The 16,686-nt window shown below is 36.9% G+C and overlaps 2 pseudogenes; one reads left to right on the top strand and one right to left on the bottom strand.

The window, feature by feature from the left end:
* The first annotated feature begins 3,686 nt into the window (after positions 1-3,686).
* Positions 3,687-6,098, top strand: LOC124974902 (FAST kinase domain-containing protein 5, mitochondrial-like; annotated as a pseudogene).
* Positions 6,099-14,394: 8,296 nt separating this feature from the next.
* Positions 14,395-16,686, bottom strand: part of LOC124974898 (zinc finger protein 606-like) — a 4,029-nt pseudogene continuing 1,737 nt past the window's right edge.

Here is a 16,686-nt window from a genome sequence, read left to right on the forward strand (position 1 = left end):
ACTCCAAAGTAAAGTAGAATCATGCAAATAGGATCACACAACCAATATATTTTTATCCTGAGCAAAATGACAAAAGTACCACTGAAATATAGTATCAATTAATTTTTTTAAATTCATAGATCATTTGTGAATGTGAGAGACATGGAGCTTTCCCCAGAACTACTGTGATTTATCCATCATGGTTAAAGGAAGCATAACAATTTGCCACACGTATACCCAGAGGGTATGAACTCCTAGGGAAGAGAAGAAAGAAAGTGGCAAGGTCATGAGAGAATATAATTAGAGAAATCATATTCATGCATGGGGAAGAGAAGAGAAGGAGATAGAAGAGGTGGAGTTCAGAGGAGAGATAATGAGAGCACAGACAGAAGAGATGAGCTGTGAGGGGATTAGGTTTACAAAGCAAGATCTGTATTCATTACTCAAATCTATGAGAACATTTCTACACATCAAAAAGCTGCAAGAAAATAGTTTACTTTTAATGGAATTTGAAGGCAATAATAAAATGTCAGTGTTGTTGCTGCTTTCAAGGTATCTGATATGATATGATTATAAATTCTGAATGGAATCATCATCCAAATATATTTCTCCAAAGGATAAAAGCAAATAGAGCAGAGTTAATGATGTTTCAGTTTTTACTGACAGCTTATATTATAACTTCTGAAATTATTAGTAGCTAATAAGGCTGACTTCCTAAAAATGTGACAAATAAATTACATCATTTTGATAATATTTTGTTACATTGTACATGTTAATTGCATGAAATATACTTATAGTTCATTAATCCATTTCAGTATTAATCTAACATGTGTTATACTTGATGTTAAGGTAAAAGAGGGAATGGAATTGTGTTGCCAACTGAAGGCTATGGGAAGGCACTTAAAAGTGGTGTCATGAATTAAATCTTAAGTAGTAGCGATTTCTCCAAAAATAGTAGGATGATTAGGCAGTGTTCAACAAAGAACCAGATACAATTTGCAAATGTTCACAAATCTTTAAAAATATGGTATCTATGGGAAAGTGCAAAGAGTTTAATAATTCAACCTACATATGCAATATGGAATGTAAGATTAAGTTAAAGATTAAGAAAAGATTCATTTGTTGTTTGTACATGTCTATATAAGAAATAAAAATCCAAAACCTAGTGACTTAAAACAATGAAAACATTCACTTGTCAGAAATCTGCAATTTGGACAGGACTTGGCAGGAGTAATTCACCTCTGCCTTACTCAGCATCAGCACTCAAAATCCTCAGAAGTCCCCAATACTCACTTGTTGGGCAGCTAGCTGATGCTTACTGTCTCATGAGACGTCAGCTGGGTCTGTGACTAGAATCTGTCTGGGTGGATGCTGGTGTTTTTTGTTTGTTTTGTTTTGTTTTGTTTTGTTTTGCCTTTTATAGTCCATCTTTACAACCATCTAGTGTTCTTTCACTACTTATTATTCATTAGAAGTGAGTCACTAAACCTAATCCATGTGTTTGAAAGACAAATTAGACTTTGTCTCTAAGTGTATAAATGACAGTAGCAGGTTGCTGGAAGAAACTTTAGAAATGGATATTTTGGCATAATCATCTTCAAGAAAGAAAACTCATACAATTGCTTAGTTTTAGACTAAGAATGGTACATATATCCCAGTAATTTTTGGACAGTTAGGAGACATTAATAGACATGTGTCATAAAGAGCTCTGTGTGGCAATTTTAAGAGATAAGACAGTGCTTCCATGTAAAGGAAGAGAGACCAGTTAAAAGGCCATTGCAGAAAGCAGTGATGACACCTTGGAATACAGCAGTGAACATGGGAACAAGGTCGGAAGACAATTCTAGGAGAGAAAAAGTGACCTGCAAATGTAAATGCTAGAGATGGGCAAAGAAAAATAGAATACAACATGCTCATGGAATTTGCAAACAATCTTAGCATACATGTTAAATACAGCAGAAAGAAGGCAGATTTAAACAATTTACAAAGATAATGAACATTGGAAATTTAAGAATGCAACACAAATATTATTAACTGAAGTTGTGAGACAAAACTGGATAACAGCCAGAGGAAGCAGTTGTAATGCAATACATTGTTGTATTTACTTTTGTTTACTTCTTTGTTTTAAAATGGGTGAAATGAGATTTGTTTGATTGATCCTAAATTCACTTTGGAAGAACTAGACTGTGGAGAATGCAGAGAAGAACTTTTTATTGGTCTGTCTACTGAGACTCATAGCAATTTGAAAAGATAAAATGGAGATTAGTGGGACATAATTTGTCAAGGAAGGGAAACTTCTCAAGAATATTGTGCAAATTACTAAATTGGAGAAAATATCAGTCAAAACTGGAATTGCTACATATGTCAAGAAATAAGATACATGTGCAGGAAATTTTAATTTTCTCTTAATTGACCCTGGCACTACTCCCTCTGCCTTGGTTCTGTAAGGGAGGGGTAAGAAAAATAGAGATGCTATATTTTAAATGACATAATTAATGAAAAACATTTAGATTGATGCCTCACACATAGAAATTCTCTATAATCATTTGTCAATTTATAAAATCAAGGAAAATAATTCTACAAGACCAAAGGTGTTCTGAGCATAGAAATAAAAGCAAAACAAAATAGTCCTGGCCCTGGCTACAGGACCATGTCTGCATTAAACATATGTTAGTAGAGCTGTGTTGAATCTAACCTTTGAGGAAATATTATCAAAATATTTTTAATGAAGTTGAATATTAGCTAAATAGCAGAAAAAATGTAGACCCACTTTCTTGTGTTTAAAATACTTCTAAACATATTCCTAAACGCAGTGCATAAGGTTAGTTATCTAAATTTCCCAAATTTAATCATAGCTTACAATAACAAGTATTTCTTAACATTATAGACATTAATATTAAATTTATATTTAAAAACAGCATCTAAATAAATACAGTTGGTTATTTCTATTGCCATAACGTCTTATTTTAATGAATTGATGAATAAGTGATTTTCTTGGTTCTAAATTGACTCATTTTTTAAGATATTTCCTCCATTGAAGAATAGTTCTTCAGGAAAAAAGAAAACAATGAACTAAACAGAAAAATGTATTAAGATTATAATGTTGATTGTCTGATGTTAGATGTGTCTCAATTTCAAAGATATTAAAATGAAAAGCAAAACAAGAATGGGATGCCTACAGTAAACAGACAGATTATTTTGTCTATGTATACTTAGTGTGAATTTCTGTAGGGTCTGTGGCATCACTGTGGATCAATGTCTTGATTACAAACCCAAACCTGAGGGGAGACTTAGAGATTGCATTTCAACACTTACTTTGTTGAATAAAAAATCTATTAATATTTGGAGGATTACGGAGTCTGATGTGGCAGTGCCCACCTTTGCCAGGCTCAGGTGAGTAGTGGCAGCAGCCCAGGAAGATGTCATGGTGGATGCTTCATGTGCCTGTGACCATTCTGCCTTACAGCTGTGCATCCTTCTCTTCAGGTCCACCCAGGGCTGTGTCAGCCCAGGCCCTGGTCTGCGCTTCTTGGTTGGCCCTGTGGATGCCTCTCAAAGGACCTCCTTTATAGAGAACCTTGGCGACCCTTGCCACACCGGAGTTCTTTGACCTTGGGCAAGGGACCACATCATTGATCTCCAGGGTGAAAAGGAGAACCCAATATATCTGGCACCACTTCGGGCTGAGTCATTTGTGACCTATAGCTCTTGTGATATGCCAAAGATTTCCAGGCAGTTTCTGTGGAATATCTCCCTATCCAGCTCTAATCAAGCACCATATAACAAGAAATCACCTGGTCAAACCTGTAAGGACTGTGCTCTGACTGCCAAAAAGATCGGTACTGACATCAGAATGGCAGTTACTCTCAAGCTGTTAAAACCTTTGAAGTATCAAGCATTTTGCAATCCTTTTGCCTATTGTGCCACACACAGTGTGGCATATTGGAATATGGGAAGCAGTATATGGCACAGGGGACAGGCCCCTTCTAAGCATAGTAGTTCTTGCCATCCTTCCAGAAAAGTTAAGAAAATTAGTAGGGCTACCTCTTCTCGGAGGGTTTTCACAATCAGCAGTGCTCCTCTGGGTTTGTAATTCAGCAATGCATCTACATCTAAAGCCAGCAAGTTGCAATTGGACTCACCCAGGACTGTGAGAATTGATGAAAAGGACATAGAAATTTTTGTTTCCTTTGAAGGCACCTGAGTTTTCCTACAGCTAAGCCCAGAGTATCAGCTTCACAGCTATAACGGATCTGAAACTTGTCAGCTCCTATCTGTTTCAGAAGGCGAACTAATTTTGCACAAAGCAATAGTTTACCAAAGTAACCTCCAACCTCAAACCATTGCTAATTACTTCTGTAAGCTGAGCTCTTTGCCTGCAGAGCAGCATCCTGTTTTGCTGTTTAGTACCAGTTTTGCTCCGCTCTGCCAACTGAGTATGTAAAATAAACAAGTCTGATATCCCAGATATAATCAGTCTTTGTCGCTTTAGGAATTCCTCACTCCCATGCAATGTTAGATGTGTATGAAACCAGGTTTTGTCATTAGGTATGGGAGATGAGTCTGGATCAGATTCTCTTGGTGGCTGATCTCTGCCACTGCTTAGGTCACAGAGTATCTCAATTTAAAAAAAGCAATTTTTGTTACCTTAATTTGCACTGGAAGATCTATCCTTGTTCCAACTGATTTACTTAATTTATATTATAGGTGAAAATCCTCAGGTACCTCAGGACCTGATGCAAAAACTGGAATCATTGTTCCTTAAGTATATAGATTTGATCAACTTAGAAGAGGTTGGTACAATCTGTTTGGGTTCTTTAAGTCAAGTAGTAGTCTCTCTGAATTTGTAATGCAGAAACTGGAGACTTGGCTGTACTTACATGAAGCATCTGAGTAGTCATGCCTTAGTGCATATTCTTAAAATGTTCTGATTCACTCACATGGATCACATAAACTTTATGAACTTTGGAGAGATTACTCCCCAATGAATTCCATCCCTTGGGGTTCAGGGTGTCATGCACCTGACTCTTGCTTGCTCAGTTTACACATTCAGGATGAACAAGTAATGAATGCAGTGGTTGCTTCTTTGCCTCCTAGGATAGCGCACTGTCAAAGTAAAGATGTTGCCAAAATTCTGTGGTCATTTGGAACTCTGAATTATTAGCCACCCAACACAGAAGAATTTTATTCCAGTTTGATAAATGAAATTCACAGAAAGCAAATGTACTGGGTGTTCAACCAACACCCAGTACGTTTGCTCACCTGCTTGCTGAGCCTGGCATTTTCTGAGTACTTTCCAATAGAGCTTATTGATTTTGCTTTGAGTTCAGAGTTTGTCAGATTAGGTTAGCTCAGGTAAGAAGTAAGTTTGAACTCATTAAGGAACTGTGTACTCTTGATGGTACCATTGTTCTTGAGTGTCCAGATTATACAGGTAGTCATCTTAGTTCTTACCTTCAGCAAGAGACATCTGCAAAGTTTTGGAATTTAGCAAGGAAGGATATGAGCTCAAAGCCTGAATTCCTAGAAGTTCTCTTTTTACTTGAGAACATGTTGGGTGGCCCCCAGTACATTAAGTACTGTATGATTTTGCCCCATACCTTGTCTTCTGACTTGGAGGTCCAGCTTGATATTAACGTGAAGACATTACCATTTAATAGAGAAGCCATACCAACTGAAGATGCAGCCAAATTAAGGCTTAAGCATATAGGAGTCAGCCTTACAGATGATTTTTCCCTTTACTGAAAGGGAAAGCAAGAGGGCATTTCCAGGGGAAAATTGAGTCAGAGACTTTGCAGCAGCCCATGAAGTCAGAGAAAAAGTCCTTGGGGGATTCCCTTTGTAATATGACAGATAGATTGAGAACTGTGGACATGACTGACCTGTGTCCCTCAGCCCACGTGCAGGCTCCACCAGTGAAGCTGGCTATTCAGTAGACCAACAAGAACCAATATTGCGATGGTTCTATGGCTCTGCTTGGACTGCACAATATGAAGATGTGGCAACTGGTTCATCTTGGGTACCATGTGGTGGAATTATCATGGCTACCACCACTGAAACAAACTCACTTAGAGAAGCTGGCTTTCTTCCAGGAGAAGGTGTTCACTTCCATTCTCTAAAGGTTTTTCATGAGTATTTCTACTCCAAACAGTAGGAGTACAGGTTGAGCATCCCTAATTTAAAAATTCAAAATGCTCTAAAATCTGAAACTTTGAGTACCACCATGACATTCACAGAGTTTTCGAGTTTGAAGCACTTTGGATTTCAGACTTTTGGGTTAGGGATATTCAATTGGTAATCTATGCAGATTCCTTAATCTGAGAAAATTCAATGTCCTTCTGGTCACAAGCATTTTTTTTTGTACTGGGAACTGAATCAGAAGCATTTAACCACTGAGGCACATTCCCAGCCCTTTTTGATTTTTATTTTGAGACAGGGTCTTGCTAAGTTGCTTAAGGACCTCACTAAGTTGCTGGAGCTAGCTTTGAACTTGCGATCTTCCTGCGTCAGCCTCCTGGGCCACTGGGGTTACAGGTGTGCACCACGGTGCCCAACCTGGTCCTAATCATTTTTAATAAATCATACTCAGTCTGTACCAAAAAAACAATTATAAAAGACAGAATATAAGTTTGGTAATAAAAACATCTGTTGAAGAGACTTAGTCATGCTGTTATCTGTGGCAGATTAGAGCTAGTGTATGTTGCTATGAATTAATTGTGACAGTAAAAAGTTATTGCTAATTTGTGCATATTACTCTTAGTAAATAATAAACATCCTAAAATGTTAAAAAAAAATTGGAGGATTTTTTCTCTGTTTCCCCAAATTATTATGATCATTTCAACACCCCCTTACTGAATATCATATTCAACAATCCAAACAGTTGAAAGCTTAAAAGTTAGTTTTTATATTTCTTTCCCTCTCACATCCTATATTCAAATAATCATGTTTTTAAAACTTTCCCTTTCTGAAACCCTCAAAAAGCCAGTATTTTCTTTATCTCTTCCAGAACCATCAGCACCTTTCCCACAGCTTTGTAACAGCTTCCTGTTGCTGAGTTGGGACACTGACCTCCTCTCTGGTTTGTTCTCCCTGCTTAAATGGAACCATTTATGTCATTTTTTTTTCTAATCTCAATCTCATCATATGATCCCTCTGCTTCAAAGACTCAAGCACTGAATCCTTACTGGGCCCCTGCCTACTGTACTCTCTATTCTTCTTGACTCCACACATTTCCTGCAGCTCTTGTTTGCAGTTACACTGACTTTAATCCCTGACACCTACTCTCATCCATCCTCTCAAGAGACCTTTATTTTGTTTTTCCCTCTCAGTAGAATGTCTTCCTGCTCCTCTTTTCCAAAGTAGATCTTCTTCATCTATGAAGTCTTCATTTAACTTCATATTATTTCAGAAAATTTTTTGACCTTTCTGACCTTGTTTAATCTATGCTGTAATTGACACAGTATTTTTCATTGACTCATGTTATAAGTGTAATTTGACAGTTGTGTTATTAGTAATTAATATCTGCCTCCCACATTAGGGTAACATTTCACTAAAGGATAGTTTTTTGTTTTTTTGTGTGTGCTGGGGATCAAACCCAGGGTCCTGTGAAGGACAGTTAACTTTGAGTGTTGGACATTATCATCAATTGAATATGTGGCATTGTATCCAAAGCATGAAACACAGAGTTAGCCATGTACTAATAACAGTTTTAATTGTCATTTGCTCAATTGATTGAATTGTTGTGGGATAATAAATGAATGATTTGGGATAATAAAGTAAGAAATGTGATGTAGTAACTTGATGTTATTTAAATTTTATATTTATGAAGAATGTTATAACATTTAATCTCATAATTAGAATGCTATATGATGTTTGAGGTACAGTCAGTCCTGGATGCCTGTGGGTTACATAGCTACAGATTCAATCAATGATGAATTTGAAGACTTCTGGAACAAAATGGAATATTTATTGAACATGTACACACTTTTTTCTCTTGACACAGTTCCTAAACAATATTAAACAATATATTTCGTGGGATTTTTATAAGTAATGTAAAAATGATTGAAAGTATACAGGAGGATATACAGTAAGTCATATAAACATATAATACTACTGTATATAAGGGAGTTGAAATCCAGCAGATGTTGGTGTATGTGTGTGGGAGGTGGGGTTTGGAACCACTCTCGCATGAATACAGAGGGACAACTGGAAGTACAACTAAAGGAAAGGTGACTGTTTTCCTGTCAGAAATACCATTATTTACTTCAATTGATAACAGAATGAATAAAAATGTACATCACTTACTTATTTAGGATGCCCTCTTCAGAGGGCATTTTCAATCATTATCTTCAAATATTAACCGAGGTCATGATGTATCACAGCAAAAACTTAATTGAAAAAATGTATCATAAGTGTATTAGCATCTTTAATTTACATGTATTTTATGTACTTTTTATATTTTTGCTTAAAAATTTATTTTCATACACTTCCTAATAGAAAACTTTCCTCACATTGATATCTAAAATATTGAGTGCAATTTCTTGACTTTTCTTGTTCTTTTTCAATCTGTTTCCAAAATTTTAGAAGTCTACTCTCCTGTCTCTCCTCCTCTTCTTCTTCATTTTATTTATTTATTTTTCTCTGCCCTTTTTGCATTTTATTTATTTTTTATTTTTTTTATTTTTACAGACTGCATTTTGAGTCATTGTACACAAATGGGATACAACTTTATATTTCTGTGGTTGTACACAATGTAGATTCATACCATTCATGTAATCATACATATACATAGGGTAATATTGTCTGTTTCATTCTACTATCTTTCTGTCCCCTACAACCTCCCACCCCATTTTCCTCTACACTGTCTAAAGTTTATTCATTCTTCTCTTTCCCCTGTCCCCCTCATTATATATTGTCATGCATTTATCAGAGAAAACATTCAGCCTTTGTTTTTTTAGCCTTGGCCTATTTCACTTAGCATAATATTTTCCAACTTCATCCATTTACCACCAAATGCCATAATTCTATTCATTATAGCTGAGTAATAGTCCATTGTGTATATATACCACAGTTTCTTTATCCATTCATCAGTTGAAGGGTATCTAGGTAGGTTCCATAATCTAGCTATTGTGAATTGACCTGCTATGAACATTGATGTGGCTGCCACACTGTAGTATGCTAATTTTAAGTCCTTTGTGTAAAACCAAGGAGTGGGATAGTTGGGTCAAATGGTGGGTCCATTCCAAGTTTTCTGAGGAATCTTCATACTGCTTTCCAGAGTGGTTACCAAATTACAACTCCACCAGCAATGTATGAGTGTGCTTTTTCCCCGACATCCATGCCAACACTTATTAGTGCTTGTGTTCTTGATAATAACCATTCTACTTAGAGTTAGATGAAATCTTAGGGTGGTTTTAATTTGCATTACTCTAATTACTAGGGATGATGAGCACTTTTTCATATATTTGAGGATCACCTGTATATCTTTTTCTGTTAAATGCCTGCCCATTTCCTTAGTCCATTTATTGATTGGGTTCATTGTATTTTGGGTGTAAAGTTTTTTAAGTTCTTTATAAACTTTGGAGATTAGTGCTCTGTCTGAAGTGTGTGTGGAAAAGTTTTTTTACACTCTGTAGGCTCTCTTTTCACATTATTGATTGTTTCTTGTGCTGAGAAAAAACTTTTTAGTTTGAATATATCCCATTTATTGATTCTTGCTTTTATTTCTTGCGCTATAGGGGTCTTGTTAAGGAAGTCTGGTGCTAAGCCAACATAATGAAGATTTAAGCCTACTTTTTCTTCTATTTGGTGAAGGGTCTTAGGCCAAATTTCTAGATCCTTGATCCATCTTGAGTTGGGTTTTGTACAGGGTGAGAGATAGAGATTTAATTTCATTTTATGGATTTCCAGTTTTGCCAGCACCATTTGTTGAAGAGGCGATCTCTTCTCCATTGTAAGTTTTTGGCACCTTTGTCTAGTATGAGATAACTGTACTTATGTGGGTATGTCTCTGTGTCTTCTATCCTGTGCTATTGGTCTACCTGTCTATTTTGTTGCCAATACCATGCCATTTTTGATACAATTTCTCTATAGTAGAGTTAAAGGTCTGGTATTGTGATACCTCCTGAATCACTCTTCCTGCCCAGGATTGCTTTGGCTATTCTGGGTCTTTTGTTCTTCCAGATGAATTTCATGATTTCTTTTTCTGTTTCTATGAGAAGTGTCATAGGGATTTTAATTGGAATTGTGTTAAATCTGTAAAGCACCTTTGGAAGTATGGCCATTTTGATAATATTAATTCTGCCTGTCCAAGAACATGGGAGATCTTTCCATCTTCTAAGGTCTTCTTCAATTTCTTTCATTAATGTTTTGTAGTTTTCATTGTAGAGATCTTTCACCTCTTTGGTTTGATTGATTCCAAAGTATTTTACTTTTTTTGAGGCTATTTTGAATGGAGTTGTTTTCCTCATTTCTCTTTCAGATATTTCATTGCTTATGTATAAAAATGATTCAGATTTATGTATGTTGATTTTATACCCTGCTATTTTGCTGAATTTATTTATGAGGTCTGGAAGTTTTATAGTGGAGTTTTTTTGATCCCCTAAATATAGAAACATGTCATCAGCAAACAGTGACAGCTTGAGTTCCAATTTTTGTATTCGTAACCCTTTAATTTCTTCATTCTATATAATTATCTGGCTAGTATTTCAGAGATGATATTGAATAGAAGTGGTGAAAGAGGGCATCCTTGTCTTTTTACATTTTAAAAGGGAATGCTTTCAGTTTTTCTCCATTAAGAATGAAGTTGACCTTGGGCTTAGCATATCTAGCCTTTAGAATATTGAGCTATATTCCTATATCCTTATTTTTTCTAGTGCTTTGAGCATGAAGGGGTGTTATAAGTTGTTGAATGCTTTCTCTGCATCAATTGAAATAAGCATATGATTATTATACTTGTCTATTGGTGTGATGAATTACATTTTTGATTTCCAGATGTTGAACCAACCTTGCTTTCTAGCAATGAACCCCACTTTATTGTGGTGCACTATCATCTTAATATATTTTTGATGTGGTTTCCCAGGATTTTGTTAAGGATTTTTCTGTCTATATTCATCAAAGATATTAGTCTAAAATTTTCTTTCCTTGATGTGTCTTTGTCTGGCTTGGGTATGAGGGTAATATTAGCTTCATAGAATGAGTTTGGTAGGGTTCCCTCCTTTTCTATTTCCTGGAACAGTTTGAGAAGTATTGGAATAAGTTTTTCTTTGAAGGTCTTGTAGAACTCGGCTGAGAATCTGTCTGGTCCTGGGCTTTTCTTGGTTTGTAGGCTTTTGATGGCATCTTCTATTTCATTACTTGATATTGACCTTTTAAAATTGTGTATGTCCTCGTGGTTCAGTTTAGGAGGATCATATGTCTCTAGAAATTTGTCAATGTCTTTGATATTTTCTATTTTGTTGGAGTATAGATTTTCAAAGTAGCTTCTCATTATGTTATGTATTTCAGTAGTGTCTGTTGTGATATTTCCTTTTTCATCATGAATTTTAGTAATTTGAGTTTTTGCTCTTCTTCTCTTTGTTAGTGTTGTCTAAGGGTTTGTCTACTTTGTTTTCTTTTTCAAAGAGCCAACTTTTTGTTTCACAAATTTTTTGAATTGTTTCTTTTGTTTCAATTTCATTGATTTCATTTCTGATTTTAATTATTTATAGACTTCTACTACTTTTGGTGTTGTTCTGTTGTTCTTTTCCTAGGGTTTTGAGCTGTAATGTTAGGTCATTTAGTTGTTGACTTTTTATTCTTTTCTTGAATGTGCTCCATGCAATGAATTTTCCTCTTAGAACTGCTTTCATAGTGTCCCAGAGATTTTGATATGTTGTATCACCATTCTCATTTACCTTTAAGAAATTTTTTTTATCTCCTCCCTGATGTTTTCTGTTATCCATGCTTTATTCAATAATATATAATTTAGTCTCCAGGTATTGGAGCAATTTCTGTTTTTTATTTTGTCACTGATTTCTAATTTCATTCCATTATGATCTGACAGAACCCAGGTAGTGTCTCTATTTTTTGAATTTACTATGGGCTACTTTGTGGTATAACATATGACCTATTTTCAAGAAGTTTCCATGTGCTGCTGAGAAGAAAGTGTATTCACTCATTGATGGATAAAATATTCTATATATGTCTGTTAAGTCTAAGTTATTGATTATGTTATTGAGTTCTATGGTTTCTTTGTTTTTGTTTGGAAGATCTATCCAGTGGTGACACTGGTGTGTTAAAGTCATCCAGAATTATTGTGTTGTGGTCTATTTGATTCCTGGAATTGAGGAGAATTTGTATGATGTACATGTATGCACTGTTGTTTGGGGCATAAATTATTTATAATTGTTATGTCTTCCTGATTTATGGTTCCCTTAAACAGTAAGAAGTGTCCTTCTTCATACCTCTAACTTTGACTTGAAATCCACTTTATATGAAATAAGAATGGAAACCGCAGCTTTTTTACTGTGTCCATGTTTGTGGTAAGTTTTTTCCCATCCTTTCACCTTTAGTCTGTGGATGTCCTTTTCTATGAGATGAGTTTCTTAAAGGAAGCATATCGTTGGGTCTTTCTTTGTAATCCAATCTGCCAGTCTATGTCCTTTGATTGATGAGTTTAGGCCATTAATGTTCAAGGTTGTTTTTGAGATATCGTTTGTATTCCCAGTCATTTGGGCTTATTTGTGGTTTTTAACTTGACTTGATTTCTCCTTTGTTTGGTTTTTCCTTTAAGGTAGTTTCTCCTTTTGCTGACCTACATTGTTATTTTTCATTTCCTCCTCATGAAATATTTTGTTGAGAATATTCTGTAGTTCAGAATTTCTATTTGTAAATTCTTTTAGCTTCTGTTTCTCATGGAAAGATTTTATATCATCTTTAAGTCTAAAGGTTAGTTTTGATGTGTATAGTGTTCATGGCTGGCAACCATGTTTTTTCAGAGCTTGAAATATATTTTTCCAGGCTCTTCTAGATTTTAGAGTCTGGACTGAGAAATCTGCTGATGTAAACTGATGCTTTTCTCTTGCAACCTTCAAAATTCTATCTTTATTTGTATATTAGGCATTTTCTTTATAATGTTCCTTGGTGTGAATCTGTTTTGATTTTGTGCATTTGGTGTTCTATAAACCTCTTGTATTTGATTTTCCATTTAATTCTGCAGGTTTGGGAAATTACCTGATATTATTTCATTGAATAGATTGTTCATTTCTTGGTTTGTATCTCTGTGTCTTCCTCAATTCTGATAATTCCAATAATTCATGATGTCCCATAGTTCTTAGAGGTTCTGTTCATGATGATTTCTTATCATCTTCTCTGTGCAACTTTAGCTTCAAGATTAAATATTTTGTCTTCATTGCCTGAAGTTCTGTCTTCCTAGTGGTCTAGTGTGTTGGGAATGCTTTCCATTGAGTTCTTTATTTGGTTTATTGTTTTCTTCATTTCAAGGATTTCTGTCTGTTTTTTTTTTTTTCTTTTAGAATCACTATCTCTTTGTTGAAATGATCTTTAGCTTTCTGCAGTTGCTCTTCAACTGCTTATTGGAGTGATTATTCATTGCCTGCATTTGTTCTTTTATCTCATCCATTTTTTCATGAATCATTTTAATTATGTATATTCTGAACTCTTTTTCTTCTATCATGCTGTCACTGGATTATTTATTGTAGAATCTAGGTTTGTTTGGATCATTTTCTTTCCTTGTTTTTCATGTTGTTCATGTATATTCCCCTATAGCAGTGCAGATCTGGGTATTGCAGTTTCCCCCCGTGTAGGCTTATAGTGACCATATAGGTTTCCAAAAACTTTTCCTTAAGGGGGAGATCAATATTAGCAGTGCCCAGTACAGACAATATGCAACCCTAAATCACATAGCCCCTATGAAGACATTAACAATATTGTCATAATAAACAGAATGATTTCAATTATTATCTACAGTGTAACAAATAGATTTGCAATAAGGTTTGCCATTTCTAATGGAGGACAAAAAGGATGGGGAGGGGTGTAAGATGTAGCTGTTAATGGAATAAGAAAAGAATATATAGAAGTTCTAAAGAGTAGGAAGTGTAAAAGTGAAATCAAACGAAGTTGGTTGTTAGCGTGAGCAATGGAAGAGACTCTGAAGAAATAGGTAAAGGAAAATAGAGTGATAAAAGTAAAGAAATAAAAACTTAAATTTCTTGAAAAAGTAGAAATAAAAAAGAAAACAAATCTACACCATAACAGTCATATGCCATTTTAACCTCCCAGTCTTTAGGAGCCTGAAGCACGAGAGGAATCTGACATTGAGCCTCCAGTCTCCAGCAGGCATCTCAGGATCAGATTTGCCACACCTAAAATGGGAGTTACTGCTTCTAAGATAATCCAAGATGGCCACTCTGACTTTCAAATATGTTGGTTAATGGGGAGCTGCAACTCGGGGTGTGGACTTAGTTGGCCCAGGTTCCTGGAAATGAAGTGCTGTTGTTCAGGCAGGGGTCCTGGATGCAGGGTGTTGGTCATTGTGGTTGAGGGATCCTGGAGTGGGGTGCAGTTTGGGGGTCCTGGAGGCAAGAGAGCAGTCAGTCTATCTGAGGTCTCAGAGGCAGGGAGTGTCGGGTCAGTCTGAAGAGTCCTGGAGAAAGGGTTTGGTCAGTCTGCCCAGGGTCCTGTCTGTGTCTCAAATGGCGTCAGTTACCAGGTACCAAAACCTGCATGTACTGTGACAGTGGAATTCAGGCAAACAGCAGGCAGCTGTTGCGACACTGGCAGTCTGCCGTCAGTCTTTCTTCTTCATTTAAAAAAAAATTATTATGCAATGCTCTCTTGGTGAAGATAAGTACTTAGTAAAAGATGAGGGTTAAAAATGTGAATAGGAATTTTTAAAATTGTTTCAAGAACACTGAATGGGGATAGTATCTCTGAATACATATTTTATGCATTATAAATATTTCAGTCTTTCACAAGTATTTATGAGTTAGGATAACAACCAGAAGTCAGACTTTAAGATTACTGTATTTGAAAGGAGTTTGAGCAGAAATATGAACAATGAAGAAACTTGTTTGGTGGGTAACAAATTATAGCCATACTTTAGCTTTTTCCCCATCTGTTGTTATTTAATATCACATGACTACAAAAAAAAAAAAAACTTTTAGGTAATATGCTTGAATAATTAGATTTAGATAAATCTGTAAAGAAGCCTGCCATGATTCCAGAGATTGGAAATGAATTTAATTCATTCTTTTAAATTTTGTTGTTCAGTGCAGACATTCAAAAAGGTAGCTTTCAGAAAATTATTACTGCTCTGGGTCAGTAGTCAGTGCATTCCCTACTATGGTTTCTCAAAAACTTCAAATTATTCATAATAATGCATTGGTATAAGACCAGAGGAAACTATCAAGAACTCCAGGAGGCTCCCTCTCACATGCTCTGGCTTCTGTGGTTTTTTCATTTCAAAGTGAACTTAGTGGTCAGTTTACAGAGCATGTGAAAACCATGGCTGTATCTTGAAGGAAACTTAATGCCTTAGCCAGCTGGAGGGAGAGTGTGAAGCTGCTGTTTCACCAGGAAAGACCAATCCCTCCAATTTCTAAGTTCTGCTTAACTTCATGATTAATGAGTTTCTTTTACCAGGACAATCACAAGAATTAAGGTCTCAGGAATAGCATTATGTTTTCACGATACAAAGTGCCCTAGGTATCATTATAGAAAGCACATTGACTTTTAAAAATATTTAAACATGTGGTTTTCAAGATGGCGGAATAGAGGCGGCTGCATTTCATGTTGCTCCAGGATGCAGGATTCCAAGAGAGATAGTGAGAGACTTGGGACCAAGCTCAAAGCCGCCAGGTGAGTCTCTCCCATTGGGGAGGCGTCCCGGATGAGGCGGAAGTCCCGGAACGCAGGGAACTTTGTGAGGTAGAGGTTGCCTGGCGAGATGCCCCTTCCCCACGGTAGCAGTGAACTCGGACAAATGGGATCATCATAGAGGTGGCTGCTCAGCACAGCGCTTGGACTTGGAGCAACTACTGGGGCTCCGGGCAGCTGCCTGAGGAGGAGCTGCATGGCGAGCGTTTGAACTCAGAGAGACCACTTCTGAACACCAGAGGCTGCCCGGGGAGAGGGAACATGGCGGTCCTTGGTCTAGGAGGTGACTGCGTCAGAGCTACAGGCAGTTGCCAGAGGAAGAGGCGAGTGGTGAGTTGTTTAGACTCAAAGCGACCACTCCTGAACACCGGTGGCCAGCCTGGAGGAGGAGTGCAGTGGGTTGCTTGGTCTCTGAGCTACCGCTCCAGAACACCCAGGGGGCTACACTGAGGAGGGGGAGGAACAGGGCGGGTCAGTTGGACTCCAAGTGACTGCCTAGGGCTACAGGCGGCTGGCGGGAGGAGGAGATGCGAAATGATTTGCTTGGACTCCTAGTGACTGCATCGAAAGAACAGGGTGGCTGTCCGGAATGAAGAGGCGTGTGGGCGGGTCTCTTGGGACTCGGAGCTATTGTACAGGCTCCAGGGTGTGCTAAGAGGAGGGACCGCATAGCCAGGCAATTAGGTGCAGAGCAGAGTCCCAGGACCTAGGCGGCTTCTTGGTGGAGAGCTGCACAGAAACACGCTTAGGAGTGGAGCAAAGTTTCCAGGACTGGGGCGGGCAGATTCTCTGAGGAGAGGCAGCCTAAGATATCGTCTGCGAATGTGAAGC

Source organism: Sciurus carolinensis, unplaced genomic scaffold (assembly GCF_902686445.1).
Source record: "Sciurus carolinensis unplaced genomic scaffold, mSciCar1.2, whole genome shotgun sequence".
Lineage (NCBI taxonomy): Eukaryota > Metazoa > Chordata > Mammalia > Rodentia > Sciuridae > Sciurus > Sciurus carolinensis.